This window comes from Nymphalis io, chromosome Z (genome assembly GCF_905147045.1).
Source record: "Nymphalis io chromosome Z, ilAglIoxx1.1, whole genome shotgun sequence".
Taxonomy (NCBI): Eukaryota; Metazoa; Arthropoda; class Insecta; order Lepidoptera; family Nymphalidae; genus Nymphalis; species Nymphalis io.
This window is the reverse complement of record NC_065918.1, coordinates 15,784,095-15,807,130: the sequence shown is the minus strand read 5'-3', so window position 1 is coordinate 15,807,130 and position 23,036 is coordinate 15,784,095. Positions and strand designations below refer to the sequence as shown.

The window sequence follows — 23,036 nt, the reverse complement described above, 5'->3', positions numbered from 1 at the left end:
CTTTCCAAAGCACGGGAATATTTCTAAGCTCCAGTTAATGAGACATTCTTAACAGAAAACTCCTTTAAGCTTATTGGACCAATAACGAATCGATTATATTTATTGGTCTGATCAGTGTATTGAACCAAGAACCTTGGAACTTGTTGCTTCATAAGTTAGCCATTAGATAAACGATGAATTATACCTAGTTCACTGGTGGTAGGGCTTGGTGCAAGCAAGGGTAGGTGCCACCCACTCATCAGATATAGCGCAAAACAGCAGTACTTGTTATTGTTGTGATCCGCTTTGAAGGGTGATTGAGCCAGTATAATTACAGGCACAAGGAACAAAACACCTAATTCCCAAGGTAGGTGGCCCGTTGGTGACGTAAGCGATGGTTATCATTTCTTAGAAAGCCAATGTCTATGAGCGTTGGTGTCCTCTTACCTTTACAGGTGGCCAATATGTTCGTCCGCCACCCTATTCGATAAAAATATAGTAACATTAGACCGTCAGTTCAGATAACGAAATATATTTCGATCAATTATGTAATATATTCATTTTTTATTCAATTGTAACATTATAATATTAATATATATAATATTTAATGTAATAACTTTAAATAATGATCTAATAAATGAATAAATATCTAAATTAATAGATCGAAAAACAATACATAAGAAAATTATGATGTACGTTTCGTTTTTCCATTTTCGCCCGACTTCTTTATCGTTAACGTCAACATGATATTTTCCTCACACTCGGGACGTGGAACAATTGTTCTACTAGCATAATTCGGGTAAGCGAGTAAGCCAATCACATCCGAGTCCTTAAATTTGTATTCAAACTTTTAAACTCAATAACACTGATGACAGAGTTTGTCAATGAAATTCATACTCATTTTAATTCAGGACAATTTCCGGGGCTACGAAGGCTGTTTTTCGATTGATCAATGCAAGAAACATTTGAGATATATATACACAAGTATAGCGTATATAGGAGTTTTGGGCGAAGGGACGAAGTATTTCGAGGGGACGCTACCCGGGCTTAGAAATAGAGACGGCTGTAATGTTATTATAGATATTCGATATTTTGAGCGCTCGTTAATGTTTTTGAAAATTAATAAAATCTATACTTTTACCCGCGTTCAAGCTTTGTCCGTAAATTCGAACTGATTCACTTTTAACGCAAATGTTATATTCTAATTCTTAAAAAAAAAATTCACGTATTTATTGTTATATCTTTTGAATTACTTGAAAACAAAATATATTTATGATCAATAATTTTATTCAGACGTCTGTGATGTGAAGTTTTATTTGCTACGTTCAGCTAGATGTTAAAGTAGAAAACATTTGAATATTACGCGCGCCGTTTGCAATTAAAATATAATTGTATTATATTTTCATTCAAACTCAATAATAATCTATACTATCTGCTATAGATTTTTATTCAAAGAAGCGGCGTTTAAATGGCAACGTGGATGATAAAAAAGAAATAAAAACCTCTATGGGTGCGTTACGGCAGCGGCACGAACTTATACGCATAGGGCGGTAAACGTAGCTATAAAACTCGGTACGTCACTATAAGCGTACTTACTTGAAACCAACGGAGCTGCGGAACGCTCAGAGCGTTCAGTCGGCACTCGCGACTACCAGCGGTAAAACGCGTTAGGCTCGGGACGCTCACTCAACCCAAACTTTGCGCTCATCAATAAACAAACATACCTTCGCCGTGTCTTACATTACAGAAAGGTCAAACACCCCGTGGTATGGACTAAATAAATTAAATTCCTAGAAATATATTGTTAAAACTGTTGTAAAAAATTGTTTAACATTGAAAAACCGCAAACAGTAAGAGCCCATCGCCGCATTCACCACCGATTAAAGGTAAGTCATTATTCTTAATAAATAATTATATTTAAGCAATGCGAAAATATATTGAAAAGTTGCGAATGTTTACAACTTGTACGAATTAAATGTGATTACAAATACTTTCGCGAAACGAACATAAATTTCGTTTGTTCTATTATTTGCTTTTAAATAAAATTATATAGTCTTAAATTAAATACGACATGAATTACAGTACTTTTGCGAGAGTAGTTTGTAAAACAGAAATCCGCGTCTGATAACCGTGATTTAGACGTCTCAAACTTTTTGGGGAACGGAAAGTATAAAGTATATCCTATAAAGATTATTTAAAATTTAAATGACATTTTATTTTCAGATATTCGAAATTTATTTAGGATTTTATTAAAGAGTTTTAGATTTCACAGGATTTTAATATCATTATTTAATATATCTGTAACGCGATCGTTAATATATGTTTAAATATATTTGATATAAATATAGTTAATGTCGATGATTTTTTTTTCAAATATTAATTTTGAAATAATTTATCATGCTGCTGATGTATATATTTCTTCTAATCTGTCAAACGCATCGCGAAATTTTAATGCTTATTTTCGTTTCCTAATAGTGACCATAATTTATTTTTATATTCTTCATCATTATTTTATTTATATGCTTAATGTAATTCTTGCGTGTCGTGGTTAAAAGTATGGCAGATTTTACTCTTAGATCTTTTAATTTGTAATAAATAAATAATAACTCAATGACGAAATAACTCTAAATATTTAACAATTTAACAAACCCGTTAACAATTTTACTGTTGCATATTATGTAAAATAATTCCCTGCTTTTGACGTACTAACGGCTTACTACGGAATTTTGGTTGTTTTAGTTAATTTAGTACTTTCTTAAATATATTCACGTTTTTTATGTTTTGTTTTAATTTCAGAAAATTCTACCGTCCATTTTTAAATAAGGCTGGGTTTGTGGCAATGTATATTCGACTGGGAGCATAGCATAGTTTGTTACACGCAAAGTCGTTTCAGACATTATTTTAATAGAAACAATTGTAAAGTGGACTGGATACCACTATACGTGAACAGACTTAAATCTTCATTGAACATTTACTCGATACAAACGCGCAAATGCAAAAAGTTCGTTCATTCAATTCCATTAATTATATTTATTGAAATACAAATGACAATCAAAAATATATCTTATTTATAAAAATTAGAGCTCGTTTCTGTTTGACACTAATAAAAAAAAGAAAGATACATTGCGGCGCATTGTAGCATTAGTTTACATAATCACAATTCTTACGTTATTTTAAACATAAAATATACGAAAATATTGAACGCGTTCCAATGTTTTCGCTATACAAATTTCTTACAATTGTTTTTATATTTTAATCATTTTATAAAAAAATAGTAATAACAAAAATAATTCCACGTTTTTCGTCCATTTATATATTTGTAATACTACTATAATTGGCTAGCTGCTACGTAATATATGTATATATATATATAAAATATATATAAAAGGCTCTGCTTTTTTATATACTAAACTAATATTAAAACTATTTAAATCGCTTTAAAAGTTACTGATCCACCCCACGTAATGTTATTTACCTGACCTTTCTCAATGAATGGTAATCTAACGCAAAAAGATTTTTTCGAATCGGGCTTGCAAAATCCGAGATTAACGCAATCAAATAATTAAAGCCTTAAGCTTAAGAATAAAAAAATCTTGTCTATACTAATATTTTATACATACATGTGTATTATTTTATAATATTATTTAATAGATAGAGATATCGCTTATTATGTCAACGTAGTCGGAGAGAAAAAAGTCGGTCCGGGCGCTTTTGAAGCGTATGCCTCCAAAACAATAACGAATACACAAGAACTTTGTACGTCAAATTTTTAGCTGTTCACAATGCCTGCAAAAAATACTGTTCGGTTTTTAATTTTACACCATTATTATAATATATTACATTATTATATAATAATATATATAATAATGGATGCGTTTGCGATTTGTGATTATAATGTCTTGGACGATTGGTCATTGGCGGAAATCGCATTCTTAATTAAAACTAATTATTATTATTCAAAAATGTGCGCACAAACATAAATGCAATTTCTGAAATTCCACTTGACCGGAAAGAGTACAGACGCAAAGCCAGTGAATTTACTTCTTTTACGAGGCATGGGAGTAATAACAAAGCCAATTTTTTGGTCAGATCCTAGGTATGAGCCTAGGTATATATTCTAGGCATGCGTTAGCTTTTAGACAAACTAGGCAAGCATGTCAGGCTTGATATAGATTATATTATAATATTTATTACTACAATAAAAAAAGGTTATGAGGGTGAAACTTTAATATACCCGCGTAAAGTCGGGACAGGTAGCTAGTCCAACGGTTTAGCCTAACGACTAGCTAGCATGCAAACTTTTATAAAGAATTTTTGTGAGCGCCTGAACATTTTATAAAAGGCAATACGTATTATATTTTATATATCATATATTTTATGCAACACTGTCACAGTTAGAAACAATGCTTAACAAATTATACTTTTGCGATAAAAACATATTCACGTTACTTATTTAACTATTGTGTATAAAAATGCACTTTAAATTATTACAAAGACAGCTTCAGTTTTTTGTTTTCAACGTCGTTTGTGATTTATTCGAAAATAATAAATGTCATTGTTTTTTAACTTTCACAGTCAGTCAGATAAAAATGTTTATCATTAAAACTGCGTTAATACGAATCATATTTTAGTTGATTGACTGCTTAGTGTGCTGTGATTTGAATCATCTGAACAGACTTTCAATTAAAAGTATTACAGATCAACTTTTTATAATTCAATTTTTATCCCGTTCAAGAAAAATCAAACCTAAATCACTACTATCTATACTTATAATAAAATTGTAACAGGCCGGTGTCTGTACATTAAAGATATTGGAAAAAACTATTATATAGACAAACAGTTTTTAGATTTTTTTTTCTGTCTGTATGTTTGTACCCGAATAACACAAAAATTACTGCACGGAATTGAATGCGGTTTTCACCGATGTACTGCTATAAGTCTAACTTTAAATATATGCTAAATGTTACCGCATGATAATATCTTATTCCAATTGTTTTTAATTTAATATTACCCGGAGCTCACGTTATTTAATGAAATTAATGTTTAATTAACAGATTTTAACTAGCGCCGCACTTACATAAATAAATAAGTCAGTCATCGTGTAAAACATAGACGGCGCTGTTTATATTATAAAGGTTTAGCTCAATCAATCGTAACCGATTATCACTACACTCATACAATAATAACAAAACAATATTTAGCTTTGTTTCATCGAAAACAGAAGTCGAAAAAAAAATAGAGCCATAGAATCGAATAGAAAAGAATAGAATAAAAGGATACACAAAGTTAAACAGGACATTACAAATAAGAACAGGGTGTCCCTATTGCTAGGTAGCTTTTGCTACAGTAAAATATAATTATTTATCTTTATTAATATTATAAAGCAGTAAAATTTGATTTTTTATATGTTTCTTTGTAATGGAGAAAAATTAAAAACTACGAAAGTGATTTTAAAATGCATCCACCTACAGAAAGCTAATTTTTTAATAAATAGGTAGGCGGACGGGCGTTTGGGCCACCTGATGGTAAGTGGTCACCAACGCCCATAGACGTTGTAAGAAATGTTATCTATCGCTTACATCGCCAATGCACCACCAACCTTGGGAAATAAGACGTTATGTACTTTGTGCTTGTAATTACACTGGTTAATCCTATATTAAAAAAAAATTGAGATCCCTATAAAAATTGCAATAATGTAACCCAATGTATCATATTTTTTCTATAAAAGTCGTTATTTGGCGTGCGCTGCGATTACTATTGATGATGTCTAAAATAATGTATTACATGTTTATAGTACTCATTATTACCAACAAAAAATTCCGCGAGTCTAAATCACGATAACTGTTTTATGTTGAAATTTGTTAATAAAAACACGTTTAGAATCGAAAGATGATGAATTGATTGATTCGTATCATCGTATTAACTCTAATGCAATTAAGTAGCTTTGCAATAAAGGTCGATTATAAACATGTAAATTTCTCTTTGAATTTTTTGAATCGGAACTTTCATTTAGAAGTAAGGACTGGTTTAATAAAGCAAAAAGTAAAAAAAAAAAAATGCCGCGGTGTGAGCGGAGCACGGATAACGGGAGCGAACAGTACAACGCTTAGTCTATTATTTACCTACACTTACTACTTTGTACACTACAGATAGTAAAATATTATGTTTTTATTTGTTAAAAATTTATAACGATGTATAAAAAATGAACTTTTAACATTAAATTATACACTTATGACCAAACTCAAGAGAGATTAGCCAACTGCGCAGGACATATTAAAGTGCACAAGTGTGTGTGCAAAAACACAGGTGTAATCTCACTAGACGGCAATCCGACATTGAAAAGAGTTCAGGCGCAAGACTTTCGACTTTTCGTACTTTCCGAGGCACGGGAGTGCTCACCTTTCCAACTTCCGGGCTGCTACTGAGAACTTACTTTTCGACCTGGGATTTGAACCCAGGACCTCGGGGTCTGTAGATCAATGAGGCAGTTACTTAGCACTTTACTGAATGGGCGAATAGATCAATTGGCGAATGATGCCTTTTGGATTAAAAAATGCACGGGATAGAATCCTTATTTTACCCGTACGAAGTCGGAGCGGGCAGCTAGTGGAAGAATAGATTGAAATGAATCACAGCTTCAATAAAAAATTTAGTAGCGATTATTTCGTAAAGACAATAGAAAGACATAGTCGTATCACATAAACTAAAACTACTAAAACTACTCAATTTCCTGATTTAAAGGATAAATAGTTATTACTATAATAATAACAGAATGTGCTTAATTAAACGCGTTATAATCAGAATAATTGAATTATAATATTCCCAGAGTAATTTGAAACTTGAAAAACAAAAGTGTCTGATGACCGGCTGACGCAATCGCTGACTGCGATTGCGTTTGAATGCGATTGCACTTCATGCTTAGCTAGCACTTTAATAGGTAAATATTTTCACTCATACTGGCACTTTAATATCACCTGCGCATATTATAGCGTTTAATATGAGCTGCCGTGTTACCTACACGATTAGGAGAACATAGACCTGCACGTGTCTCACTGAAATTTTGACATATTTGTATCCACATACTCGTGTTGAGCAGCAGGCTAGTGGAATTATCTCCAACCCTTCTTCATTTTTTAGTTTTAAACGTTAATATTATAGTTAAGTTATGTTTTTGATATAAAATAAATGTCAATCTTTTGAAATAAATGATTGAATAGAAAAAACGGATAATAGGGTTTTGCTTTGTTTAATACGATTAATACAACAAAAAGCGTTCTACCACCATTTGTATACACATCGACATAGCTTAATTATTACAAGCGGCGTATTATTGGTCTATTTATATATAGTGTTTATCATTTCGTGTTACGATGTTTTTCTCAAACAGTTCCAATACTTACCCTTTGCTAACACTTGCTAAATTTTTTTTTCTTTTGTGTTACAAGTAGGAAGACGGGCAAATAGGCCACCTGATGTTAAGTGGTCACCAACGCCCATCGACACGATGTAAGAAATAATAAAGATTCATTACATCACCAATGCGCCACCAACGCCGGGAACGAAGGTGTTATGTCCCTTGTGCCTGTAATTATACTGGCTCACTCATCATTCAAACCGGAACGCAACAATACTAAGTTTTGCCGTTTAGCGTTTAACAGCAGAATTTCTGATGAGTGAGTGATACCAACCCAGACGGGTTTACACAAAGCCCACCATCTAGAAATGGGGGCATCCTAACTAACGTAAAATAACTAATCAAAATTCTATTTCAGCAATCTTTGCATTACTTTTTACAAAAGCAGTAAAAAAAACCAAAAAACGATATATTATAGCAGAGAGATTTTATTTCAATTTTAGTTTAATTTTATTAGGTAGAAATTACAATAATTTTCACTTAAATGTAAAAAGTAAGCTGTGTAAATGCCGCTTTACTTTTCAAAAATTATATATCTTGAAACAGTACAGTAGGTAGGTTTCATATTAGGAAAACAATGCTTAAAACCGGAGCCGCCGCGGAAAAAGCTGAAGCGAACAAACGTTGCAAATATTCGTCTCATATTCCAAATGTCTTTGTTCCGTTTGCAGTTGAAACACTCGGATCTTTGAGTAAGAAAACTTTTATTAAAAATATAACACCTCGTTTTATTGCTAACATTATTGCTATTGGTGACAGTAAGCCTGTTTCATGTTTCGCCCAAGAATATCGGATTTGCTATAAAAATGTGAAATGCTGCTAGCATTCTTGCCACCATTCCATCTATCCATTTTTTGAGTAGTTTGGAGCTTATTCCACCACGCTGTGCCATACGGATTGGTGGAATACACATGCTGCATAATCTCAGTGAAATTAGACATATGCTGGCTTAATCGTGACGTTTTCTTTCACCGTCAAGTACGAGATTATAAACACAAATTAAGCACATGAAAAAGCAGTGGTTCTTGCCCGGATTTGAACCCATGATCATCGGTTGTCACTAGGTCATCTCGGCTTTTTTACATTTGGATTTGGACAGCTATTATTTATTTTTATTTACATCATCATCATCATCATCATCATCACCCTTTTCGCGTCCACTGCTGGACATAGGTCTCTCCAATGGCACGCCACTGAGCTCGATTTTCAGCTCTTAATCTCCAACCGCTGCCAGCCACCTTGCGTGTCCGTTATACGTAGCCAGGGTCAGTCGGTGTTGGCGGCCTACCGTAGCCCGGGGATTCTTAGCACCCCTTTTTCTTTTTATTTACATATATAAATGTAAATAAAAATAAATGGCTTTAATGTAAGAAATTCTTACATAAATAAATAAATTGCCATCAAAATTTTTTTTGATGGCAATTTATTTTAGTCACTCCTTACTTAAACTTAGTAGAATCTGTGGCAGAATAGTGTTACAGGTCAATGTCATTTATCAACACTATGAACTTTAATAAAAAATAAGGTTTCGCATGCCAAGATTGTTCTATATTTGAAAAAGTTGTCCGATTTTAGACAAAATTGAAATATGAACTGCAGAGACTAAATATTCTGTACATAACTATAACTGACATCAATATTCATTCGTTGAAAATTCATATTTCACTTTATATATATATGGAACTGACAAAATAGCCTGGATATAAATGACGATACGGGAGTGCTTGGACCGCTTTGAATTGAATATTTGAAATTGACAGTTAAAATAATGGCCAAGATAGAAATAAAACTTGACCTCGTTTAAAATAAATGTTATGAAATTAGCTGAACTGTAATATGGTATTTCGTTTAATAATTTGTCAAGAGTATGGATAATAAAAACTACCGAATTCTAATGATTCTAAATGATCTTGGCCAACGAGGGTTGGATTAGATTGGGACCAATGAGGCAGACACAGAAAATTATCATAGTAGTAATAGTAAGAGTAACATTACCTTCTTCAACGATGTTGAATACTTTGAAAGCGCATAAAGCGGTCATGCGGCATTTCTATCCACTAAAGTGCTACGTAAAGTCATACCAAACGAAAGGGGTGAGAGAACAGAGTGTGCACCATGTTTGCGCATAAGTAAAGTAATCGAAACTTAACGGACTTTCAATGTCCCACTGCTGAGAAAAGAGCAGAAAAGCATTTTTACAGAGTTGTCCTGTTTACTTACCTTCTTAACATTTTAAAACATCCAATATCTCAGGTTTGCAAAATGCGTTCTCAAATTTACAAGAAGAACTTAAAAAATAATAATTATAGATTATAAAAAATGACAAACGGTTGAAACAGCCTTTACTATCTGAATACTGCGGTAGTCTCATAACAAAAGCATTACTAGCCCGGAATTTAGTGTAAGCATCTGCGACGCTCTTCACTCTTATAGTTGTTTTAATTATAAGAAAGAGAAAGATATAGCTTTAGATGGAAATTAATTTGTAAGATATTTTGCAGCAATACAGAAAGTCGATTGTCACTATGGAAAATCGTCTTATGTATAATGTACTGAATTTACGTTGTATTTTCGTTATCAGATGGGTTCGACTGTTCTTCTAATTAAATATTTTATATTATGAACAATTTCATTTAATTTAAATAACCTATAAAAATATACAGAAAATATTACTTAAAACCTTATATGAGAAATCGTTCATTTTTTATGAACTTATTTACTTATATATTATATATGTACCACGCGTATTTTGTATTAACTGTTTACATAAAAATAATTGAAGCAATGATTCTAAGCTATTTAAGGAAAAATTGTAAGGAAGTCTGCAAGTTTCTCCTTACTGATGATTCATTTGTGCAGTTGTAGGACATTCATATATTTATTTATTGATTAAACTGCAGATCAACGAAAAAATCATAAATAATACAAATTATAAATTAAAAACGCTTTATGTATTATATATATCGTTTATAGTTATGTGCATGTTTTACAGGAACACGAATTCAAACATTGTCGTCAACTTAAATATTACATTTTTTGTACAATTATGGTTATAGTCTAATATTTAATATGATGTACAATTCGCAAGAATATTGGTAAAATTGTACTATGCGAAATCAGAGGTTCAAATCCTGGTGCCAACAAAAATGTTCTGAAATATTCTATAAAGTAAATACGAATTAAAAGTGGAAGTCTAGTTAGTATGAATAACGTTATAATCCTGTGCCCCGGAACGCATATTTGGAATCCATTAGTCCTTCGCCTTATTTTGTCCTGACTGCATCGGATTGTCGTCCAATCAGATTTTTAGAACAGCTTTAACGTTATATTGAGCTTGACGTTGAGATTGGCTGCAGTGGCTGAAAATCGACTCAAAGGACTTCATATACTTTAATATTGTTGACTGCCTCGTTGGTTCAGTGGATAACAGGCAGCGGAACCCGTGGCCTTAAGTTGCAACCCCAGGTCGCACCGATAAAAAGTTATTGGTTTTGAGTCTGAAAAGCACAAAAAGCCGTTGGCCTTAAACTCTTTTCGGTCGAGTTGGAGTTTGTGCACACACTTGTGCACTATAATGTGTCCTGGCAGATGGCTAAGTTCTTTTGGCCACCGTGGCCGATATCGGTCAGGAGTACATCATCATCACTGTTGTCATCATGTCACACAATGATTAAACTCGTTAGTGTTAATGTAGTATTACATTGTAGTGTAAACGAAATACTCACGTTTCAGTTTTGACAGATTATCGCTCGCTTTATTTTTAATTCGATTTTATTAACGTTTGCACATTTAACGTTTTCAGATTTAACGTTTTCCGCAAAACATATCGAAGTCACATTTACAATTGATCGGTGCGACGTGGAGTTCGACCTCCGTGTAGAATTTGAAATATTAAACTGTTACGGGTATGTTGCGTTTTCACTGTAACAGTTGGCAAATTTTTAGAACTGTTTATAATCAATTTTTGTTTTCTCGAGAGAAACCTTTGTCATGTTGGTGACAATATAAATGTGTAAATTCCTTATTGTGAAATCGGACAATTAATTTAAATGTATATGTAAATATTTTTAAATGTATTTTTTATTTATTTCAATAGGTTTGCGATAGTTACATTATGGTTCTGAATTAAAATAAAATATAAGATAATAAATAATTTAATGAACAAACAACCATACTATAATATGTGATTTTTAATAAAATAGAAAAAATCCAAATAAAATTAATCAATTTAAGTCGAAGAATTTTTGTATTATATACTTATATAAATGTACCAATTGGTACATCGAAATTAAAAAAAGGGCGAAATAAAAATGTAAAATTTTATACACAAACATTTTTCGGAATATTTATAAGGAATTAGTATGAGACAGTAATTACAATTTAAATGTAAAAACTCGATGAGACACGGAGACGTGAAATCTTCGTATGTTACAAGTCAAATTATATAACGTTAACATTTAAACGTTAGCTGGTTAGACGCGACAGACAGACTCAGTCTGTCATTTATAATATTAATAAGGATCTGTATGCCCAATTGGGCTGAGGAGAACCAATGGGAATTGGTCTAGCTAATAGCGTGTTACCTCTTAAATTAAAGTCGGAGTACTAAATAGGGAATTACGTATGCCGAGAACACGGCAGAATGAAGATAGATTTAATAAAGCTAGAGTAACTTGTTTTCCTGACAGATATTAAGTTACTATGTCTTATCTACATATTTGACACAACTACGATATTAGATAGATAACTTATATATGGTATTTATTTATTGATAAAATAACAAAATATATTTCAAGTGGAGTCTTAAAAGCAAATTTGAATCGTCATTTTATAATTTTAAAATTAAGGTACCATGAGTTCAGAATGTAAATCCTCTGGCCGTCGTCGCGTTTGGACTCTACTACCACTTACCATCAGGTGGAGTAGAGTCATTTGCCATCACGGACATATAAAAAAAAAAAATTCTACCGAGTAGAACTAATAAGAAAATCAGTAGTTACTCTTTTTTTACCAATCAATGTATAATTGTATATAGAGCTTAACTTAAAAATGGAAAGCTTAACTTTTTTTTTAATCTATACTTTTTATATGCATTCGCATCGAACGTGCGGTCGCTTGGTTCCTTTCTCTTAGAGTTTAGTATTCTACATGTTCCCTTTTATTCTTCATATTTTTCTCCCGTAATATTGCTAACAAAGGACTACAATAATTTTTCACTTCTTGTTTTTTATCGTGATAGAACAAAACCCTTTCCACGCGAAATCGACTAGACTTTGCAAGCCTGCCTATAACATAAAAAAAGAATTGACCGATTTTTTTATTTTCTACACTTATTGCTTTATTTTCAAAACGTTCAAACACCTTCTAATATAAAAAAAAATTAATTCATGTAACAGTTTGCAAATTTAACTCAATGCGTTGCCGTATATAACAATATTTTATAAAATATATATTATTATATAATATATATCATCTATGCCCAACTAACCACTGCAAGTGCTATGTTAATATTCAGTAGTTATTATAATGCTAACGTTTATGGGAAAAAGTAATTTTCTCGTCTGTCAACAATAGTCTTAATAAATTTTGTATGAATTAACTCATAATTACTCAGGACACTTAATTTTGTCTATACACATTAACGATTTAATGTCAAACAAATTGATTTATATAGACGATGTGTCATGTGAGTCGAGTTTTGAGTTATATCTCTTATAAATTATTTGTTACGTCATCAGAAATTCAAAATGGCGGGTAGAACTCAACATCCCGCGTCTAAGCCGTGTAAAATAAAGTTTTGTCCTTGAAATTATTACGCGGTAACTCGCAAATAGCCACATTAACTTCAATAGAGGCAATTATTTTTAAATGACAGTATAATTATTATTATTGTTTTAATAATGTCGTGTGGTTCTAGTAGAGTAGGTCACTTCATCTCCGTTGTTGGGTGGTGTAAGAGCTACCTGAGGAGTTTTTAGTGATGCGCATCCAACTACCCTTATCACTTTGTGTAAGAATCCGCAATACCATTTAAAACCACCAGCAAAAGCTCAGGCAAACAAGTCCGCTAAATTATTTTTCTTAATGTTTGTTTGACATCATACACACTGTCAAACACACTATATCTAATAATTCTTCAGGTTAATAAGTAAAATAACGTTTGATAATTCATTAAAATGCATGTTTGTATTAAAAAAAATACCAAACACTTCGCCAATTTGTATATAATGAGAAATGATTTACGGTCATTGGTCAATTAGTGCGAACAAGCAAATATCAAATATCATATATTTAAAGGTACCTTATCATCTCTATAATATATATTGAATATGGGACACTACTTTAAATATTCAATAGAATTATTCAATCTACCAGATTAAGCTTACGAAGCAAACAAGATGCCTATTCGTATCAGCAATCTTTCGAAGGACTTTTAATAAAAAATGTATAAAATGACAATATGCATCCTTAGGTTTCTCAGGCTTAAATATATAATAATAAAATATTCTAATATATATAATCAGCTTTATAATATTAGGATAAATTTTTTAGAAAAGGATTCAGCCAAGTACATTAGAAGTATAATCAGAGGTCTTACAGGCATATGAGATATAACATCTTAGATCCCAAGGTTGCCATATTGGTAATGTAAGGAATGGTTAATATTTCTTACGACGCCAATGTCTATGGGTGGTTGTCACTACTTACCACCAGGTGGCCCAACTGCGCGGCCACCTACCTACATATATTGTAAATAAAGGTCGTGGTTCAATTTCATTTCGTACTTGGGGTTTAAGGAAAATGTCATTAAAAAACCAGTACATGTCGGATGATATGATGCCACGTGTATATTTGTCTATCAAACCAAGCCCTGAAGACGAACTTGTCCAGATGAGTAATATTTATGGATGGTTACCGTATTACTATCACTAATCACTAGTCTCTGAAACGTTGGCCAAAGGAAGATTAACTAATTGACTAAATTCGAATGCTCTTTGGTCGCCTACTATGTCATCTCAGTCTGTAACTGTCTAATCAGAACTCCAAATTAGTTCATTTCACTTTGATAATAATTAAACCTCAATATATATATCATTATAAGCATATATAATTACTTGTCCTAACTGATTCATCAACGCATAGCTAAAACCACAGGGTATAGAAATTTAAAATTATGGCAGTTAATGCTTTTTATGACTTAAGCACCCACTAAGGAAGGATTTTTGGAAATTCCACCCCTAAAAGGATGAACTAAGGGTTTTATGGTTGTATGGAAACCCGTCTTTTTCCAAATTACAAGCATGAAATTTCATATTCAAGCTCGGATTATAAATAAATAAATATGGTATCAGCGTTTTTCAAAATCTACCACCAAAAGGGTTACATAGGGATTGACAGTTTATATGGGGAGTCCATCATTTTTAAAGTAAGAAGAATCATATTAAAGCTCGTAAGAAAAAAATTAGTAAACAAATAAAAAAGAGTGATTTTATCTTTTTAAAATTTACTATTTGTGTTTCTTGATTGAATTGATAAACATGTATTTCAAAGTTTTTAGAAATTCCACCCAAACGGGTGTAATTTTTAAAATTTCTGTTTGTAGGGTTATAATGTTTGGATATATTCGCTAAAAATTCCATATACATACTTCTTGGTGCAAATAACGAAATGCAGAATACACAGTCTTAATATCAATATCCCCTAGGGAAGGCGGGTGCAAGAAATACGTTGTCTTTATACAAACTTCACTATCATAGTGAAACTGAATGAGACGCAAACGCAAAGAAGAGATGCCTTGTATGTGCTGTACCGGCTTATTTCTCTTGACCTCCTGCCGCTTGATAGTTTGTTCATTGGTCAAAATCCTGAACACATTTCAGGAACCGTTAACAGTACCTATAATCAATGTTTCCAAATGACTTATTTTGAAGTCGAAATAAATTATATTAGATAGATTTATGCCCACTTTCAAAGTGCAAGGTTAGGTGTACCACTTAATTGGCAGTCTCAAAGCTTTACCTCAATATGACTCACAATTCATATTCCCTGTCAAAGTGTGCTTCCCCATGACAGTAAGTTCCAAGGCCAGTCTTAAAAAATGGCCGGAAATGATTTTAGTGAGGCCTGTTCTCACATATACAGTTTTTATTTTCCATGAAGAGTGAGTTCTGCGAGTCATAGTAATTTTAGCCCCCAAAAGGCAATACCGCAAACGTCGTTTACAAAGAGATACTTCGATTATTATAAAAAAGTTTTCAGTGAGTCAATGATTTGTTTAACCTGAGTATTTGAAAATAAAACAATATTTGAACGCTTGATCATTTCCAGCGTTAATTATATGGATGGATGACCTGCGGCATTGGAGATCACTATCAAAATATATATTAAGTCAAACTATAAGGATTCACAGTAAGTTCACTGATGATTATTAAAAAATCAATCTAAAATTACAAAAACCCTTTGTATAGTTTTTTTAACCAAAATGATATGTTTCTTACGGCTCGCGAGCGAAGCCGCGGCTAGTATCGAATATACGCGTACCTTATACGGGCTCTATAGTGACGTGAAAGTGTACAAAATATTTAAACTCTTTAGGTTAACATTGCAACCTAGTAATGCAAATGAATGACTAATTGAAGACAAAATAATATGAATAATTACGCAAATTATCATATAAGGAGTAAATTTAAATAAATAAAAACAATTTTTTTTTACAAAGATGGACTATCTTAATAAGAAATATCTTTCAGCCAACCTTAGAGGAACTGAGAGAATAAATCAAGCTTATAATCAAAGTGCATAATCTTATAGCAAAATAAATTTAAAGTTAAAAAAAAATCTATAAAAATTAATATTATCATATATTATCTCAAAAAAAAAAATTGAAATGTAAGTATGCATTAAAAACGTGAAAATAACACTGCTATCAATATTACCACATACAACTACTTACCTACTACAGATAAATACAAGTAACCGAAATTATTGATCTCAGACAAAAATGAATTATCTATCGAACTTTCATTTCAATGAAGTCGCGGGAAAAACCTATCGCTAACAATTGACCTACTTTCAAAACACGGCTCTAAGTAGGGTGATGCCTAATGGGAATAACGAAGACTGTCATAAAGGAAAAATTTGACAAAAGATATAAGAATAAATATCGTATCGACATTGAAGTTTTTTTTAAGAATAAAGAGGGCTCGTAACACAATTCGGAAGCTTTTAAGGCAGTGGATTGCATATGCATATCTCATATCGATATACACGAATCTCGTTTTTTATTTATTTGGAGTATTTTTTGGTACTTGTGTTGGCTTGAAAATAAATGATGGACGATTGTTGTGACAACGATGTAGTAGAAATGGCGTATACTATTTTTATGCGTGTATTCTTGAAATGCTATGATTATTATGGTCAATATCGCATGTCGTTATCTAACATTTCAGGACCGTTTTGTGCGGTGAGTTTCGAGTTTGTTCTTACAGAATATCCTTACTGGTCTTAACTACTCAACAAATACATTTTTCATACACTTGTCTGGGCTACAGAAAAGGACATTGGATACCTAGCACCTCTCCCCTCAAAAGCGGGCGAAGTCTGTAGCGGAAACTAATTTAAAATATACCTCAAATAGAACCTTTTAATACAGCCTTATTTTTTGGTTATATTTATTTAAATGAGAAAATATCGATAAGGTCATTGCCCTTAAACACACGCACTACAAAACAGTCAAGTCTAATGACACTATCAATTCGCCGTCAACCTCGTACGTTCCTTACGTCGGTACGGTCGTCTTTTGTAATTAAACTGTAATCGAACAACAATATACAGTATTGATATTTGGTGGGAGTATAATTAATAAGTGTCCTACACCTGGTTTAAGTATAAATATCAAAAATGGATTCTCTACAAGCATTATTATTATTATTATATTATATAGAATAGGAAGGCGGACGAGCATATAGGCCATCTGATGGTAAATGGTCACCAACGCCCATAGACATTGGCATTGTAGGAAATGTTAACCATCGCTTACATCACCAATGCGCCACCACCCTTGGGAACTAAGATGTTATGTCCCTTGTGCCTGTATATACACTGGCTCACTCACCCTTCAAACCGGAAGACAACAATACCAAGTACTGCTGTTTTGCGGTAGAATATCTGATGAGTGGGTGGTACCTACCCAGACGAGCTTGCACGAAGCTCTACCACCAGTAAACTTACGAAGGTTGTAAGTACTCTACTACTCTACTCTACTCACTCATCAGATATTCTACCGCAAAACAGCAGTACTTGTTATTGTTGTGTTCCGGTTTGAAGGGTGAGTAAGCCAGTGTAATTACAGGCACAAGGGACATAAAATCTTAGTTCCCAAGGTTGGTGGCGCATTGGCTATATAAGCGATGGTTGACATTACTTACAATGCCAATGTCTAAGAGCGTTTGGTGACCACTTACCATCAGGTGGCCCATATGCTCGTCCGCCTTCCTATTCTATAAAAAAAAAAAAAAAAGAAGTCATGCCCTTTATCAATAGCACTCCACAGTGGATTAGGTTTACGGAAAAATACTGAATCGTATCTATACGTTACTACTGCATAATATAATTTTATAACCATGAAGTTTTAAATTATAACTGTCTTTATTATATTTTAAACATATACTCTTCTAATTTTATTACTCTTTTAACACACTTACTCTTCTGGTCTCTATTGGTGACAGGAGAGTTGGTTCATTTTTGACCAAGAAAATCGGAATTGCGATCGACGGGGAAGTACTGCTAGCATTATTTCCATCATTAGTTGCTGCAGTAGCTATTTATAATATCGTATTTATGTTTATTTAAGTCATCGATATACGCAGTAAGTAAGTATTGCGTATATCAAACCAAAAATGTTGGTTATTTTTTCATTATTTTTTCATTTTGTGTTATGTGTATAACGTATATGTATTGCTCTGATTGTATATGCGTTTTCAGGTAATTCATCCAGTCAAGTTGATACTTCGTACAGATCGGTATAATATAATTTATTATAAAGAATAATTTTAAGCTTAAATAAATTATGTAACAATAAAAACAAAAGGACGTAAGTTTAGCTAATGCCTATAAAACAAAAGTGCTGAAGTGCAGCCTTTCCTTTCTTTTGAACAAACAAAAACAGCGTTGATACGTTAAAAAAGGAAACACATTAAGAAAAAAATTTAACAAAAAACAATAAATTGATTTAAATTTTAAATTTCGTATTTAGCTTCGTATATTTCCAGCATCGTAGGGAATTTATTTTTCGTAATTATAAAACATTAATCATGAATTTATATATATTATTTATACAATAAAACTCATTAACTCTAATGCTTAAGTTCATGTTAATTGAACGTCATATTTGCTTGTCTCTTTGAGCGTTTTTTAAATCCCTTAAATCCTTACTAAAAATAATTGTATTGCGGTTGTATTTAAAGTTACACAATGGTTTGTCTCTTTTTTCAATTCGAAATTACTAATGAAAGAAGGAGATAATTCGCTGTGTACCCACACGATATACAACCTTTAATAATTATCTATAATGATGATGCTATTATGGATTTAAATAAATATTTAATGGTATATTAATCATATTAGTCGTTAACGGTGTTATGGTTGCAATTGTTTGTCAGTATTCTGTGAGTTCAAGGACAATGGTTATTAGTATTCTGGAAGTTCCCTGATGTCTAGTTAAATTAATGTTCTTATGTTTTCGCGAGCAAATCCCAACGCCTCCGTTCACTATTATAACCCCATACTGGGCGCTCCCTTTAGTTTTTAACAGCTAGCACTCAGCGGGAATCATTTTTAATTGTTTCATATATCTTCAATGGCGTAGCTTGCCCTTGATGCCCTGTATCAAAATTTGATGGCCCCTATCAACTTAACTGCTTCGAATGACCGAATTTTCAAATGTGTGTAATATTTTATTTTGTCTTCAAATGTGTATAAATTTAGCGTACGGTCTTAGAGTTTGGATAATATTTTGGATAACATTTTACGAATCTTTGCTTACTTGGGTTCGGGGACCCTGTAGCTAGGGGACCCCGTATCTTCGATACGGCTGATACGGTAGTAGCTACGCCCCTGTGTATCCTTCAAACTTCGGTTCATTGACATTAAATATATTGTAAAAGGACAAATCTGCTTACAGTAATAACATATTCAATTTAAATAACCTCGTACGGATTTTTTGTCTGTATTTTATAGTTTTGTTTGCGTATACCGTTAAAGCATCCGACTGGCAATTTTCTCCCTGACTACGTTGACCTAATTGACTATATCTCATAAAACACATAAACATCATTGGTATCAGAACTCACTTCTCTGAAAAATATTATATATGAGCTATATGTTAAGTTTTATAGCCAAAAAATCTTATTGTAATAATACTTTAATATATTATTTTAATTTTACTGTTGTTATGATATGAGCCGAGATGGCCCAGTGGTAAGAACGCGGGACTCCTAACCGATGATCGTGGGTTCAAACCCGGGCAAGCACCACTGAATTTTCATGTGCTTAATTTGCGATTATAATTCATCTCGTGCTTTACGGTGAAGGAAAACATCGTGAGGAAACCTGCATGTGTCTAATTTCACTGAAATTCTGCCACATGTGTATTCCACCAACCCGCATTGGAGCAGCGTGGTGGAATAAGCTCCAAACCTTCTCCTCAAAAAGAGGAGAGGAGGCCTTTAGCCCAGCAGTGGGACATTCACAGGCTGTTACGGTTACGGTTGTTATGATTTGTAAGAAACGCATATTGGAAATTGTCTTGTCTTCCGTATGGCGAAGAATTCTTCATAAGCTTATTCCATCGAGCTACTCCAATGAGGGTTGGCTATATAGAATTATTTGTATATACAGATTACTTTAATAACGTTTTGTTAGACCGTTAGTTCAATTCCGTTTAATTTAATTTTATAATATTATTTCTTTCATTTTCCCCAAAAAGCCACAGATTATAATTTTTTTTAGAAATCAGGCTGTCTGGTATTTGCCTCATCAGCTGGTAAATGATCATCACCATATCATATATAGACACCGAAATCTGTAAGAAATAATAACCACCACCTAGATAACTAAGATGTTATGTCCTTTGTGCTTGTTACACTGGCTCACACACCCAACTCCAAACGGAATACGACCATAATTGCTGTTTGGCGGTAGAATATCTGACGAGTGGGTGATAATTACCCAGGGCTTACACAAAGCCCTACCACCAAGTAAATTGATGTTAGCCACATTTCATAAAGGCTAGAATTATGAGAACCAGTGTCTGTCATAATAAAATCAACAATACATAGACAGATCAAATAAACGTTGAAGACAATGAAATATGGTATTCCCGAGTTAGCGAGTTAGGTAGATAAATACAATTATGAAAATAAATAACTCTCACAAATAACACGTTGTCACGTTTAAATGTTTTTAGTATGTAAAAAAATTAATATTTCCTTGCATTATTAAATTGTCTGTTTTTGAAGTTGTTGATATTAACAAATTTGAAAAGTTATTTATCTATAAAATTAACGATTCCGCTTATTATTCGCATATTAAATTGAATTACTCATAAATGGTGTAGTGGAAAAGATTCTAACCCTTTTTTGTTGTTCTACAGTGTTGTCAGTTAATTGGTAATATCTATTTTAGAAATCAGGATGAAAATAGCATGAATTGACTATATAAGCTTTTAATAAAGTAGCCTTTAATCTTTAGTTTATTTTTGATCGATAATATGAAGATGAAGAAGGATATTGATAATATAACACATTAAGTCAAGACGCCTGTAAGTTATTTTTCAATTGAATTCTTTTTTTATATTTCTAGTATTTAGTCTCCTCATTCTAAATGTCTGTACCCTTGCTTTATTTAATTTTTATTTACTTATTAGATATAATTTTTAATTAATTTCAAACATCTTATCTGCTATAAGATTTTCATTTATATATTACTAGCCTGTTACTTCATCCACGTGAGTCGATTTTATTACAATATAATTATTAAAAAAAAAACATGTTTGATTAATTAAAGAAAATTAAAAAAAATATCTTTAAATGACGATAACTTTTTTAATAGTAATTTGATTTCAATGGTTAAATGTTGATCCAAGTTTATCTTAATTTACCAGTGAAAGCTGCATGACAAGTTAGTAGTTAAGTAGTTTTGGAGATAAGAGTGTACACATAGGCAAAAATAAGAAACTGTATCTTCGAGTCCTGTTTCTCCTTTTTTATAGCCTACACTCGTTTTTTGATAAAATTATTCAATGTTTTTTTTTCGAAATGACTTGTTGCTGTAGGCCCAAGTGGCCTCGAAAGCGTCCCCGCACGGTACTATATTACAAAATGTACAGACACACAATTTCTACTACTTTATTATATATACAATCTCTCTTGAGATTGACTACTGTGGCCGAAATTGGTCTGGAGGTTCGTATATATAATAAGCAAATGCCGACCGTTGATAATTATTTTCCAGTGGATTCGAGGTTGTCAAAGTTAGAAGCGTCGAGGAAACCGTAAATTGTCATTATGTTACCAACTGTTTGGCCGAAGTTGTTACGTCCCTTATTACATGGAGTAATTACAGAGGCTACTTCATGTTAGAACCGTTTAGAGGTTTTTCATTTTACTGTAGAAGATGCTCTAGATGATGAAGATGATGAAGATGTTTGAGTGTGCTTAGATTTCCGTACTTGAATTTATAAATGTATTGAATCAAAGTAAAAATTAAAACACAAGAGTTTCGAATTTTATTCGTTGGACCATATCATCCTTTAATTTGACAAAGTTGTTTATAATATCTTTATCCTGAAGTAAATTCCCTTTTTGGTCGAATTAATCGTATTTCATACTTTGCGCTGGTAAAGATGGCTTCCGTACAAATTTCAAGATATAACTTTTCTCATCAAACAAAACTCTTTGCTTATTGTTGTAAGTTAACCTTATCTTTTGTAAATCACATTGTTAGTCTCCCACATAATGGAAGGGTTGCTCGTGAGGATTGACAAGGATGGAAATATTCATTTTCAAAATGTCAGAGTAAGACGCAGAATGCGTTGTACGTGCCTTGAACATTAGTAATCGCCCATATTAAGTAAGCAAATTTATTGTTTTGGTTGAAAACTTTTGGCAAATACGTAAAAAAACCGAGATGGTCTAGTGGATAGGAATCCTAAATTTTTAACCGAGCATTGCGGACTCAATACACGGGATTTACACCTAAGGTATGATTTAATTTGCATCCATAACTCATCTCATGCCGTTTGGTGAGGGAAAACATTTTACTTTTATGAGTCGGATAAAAACATTATACACATGTATTCATCCGCATTGGAGCAGCGTGGTGGAATTAGCTCTCCTCAAAAGGAGAGAAGACCTTGGCCTAGCTGCTATTACTTTTACTTTATGTTTTTAATTATGTTAAAAGTCACAAAATGTATTATCATTAATTAATAAACGTATATAAAAAAACAAGAATGAGACATAGAAACATCGTCAAACGAATAATCTAGATTTGATAGAACAACTATTAGTGCAACATAAAACAATTCCTCTAACTACCGACGCAATATCCGCCTATCTTCAAACAATACAATGATTGCTCTTGT

At 32.4% G+C, this 23,036-nt stretch overlaps 1 protein-coding gene across 4 annotated transcripts in view; it reads left to right on the top strand.

Annotated features, from left to right (window-relative positions):
* The first annotated feature begins 1,594 nt into the window (after positions 1–1,594).
* LOC126780516 (uncharacterized) overlaps positions 1,595–23,036 on the top strand; it is a 174,817-nt gene continuing 153,375 nt past the window's right edge. For all 4 annotated transcript variants that reach the window (XR_007670510.1, XR_007670511.1, XM_050505076.1 and 1 more), the window contains exon 1: positions 1,595–1,865. The gene's annotated coding sequence lies outside the window, so the exon portion shown is untranslated. The remainder of the gene's footprint in view (positions 1,866–23,036) is intronic.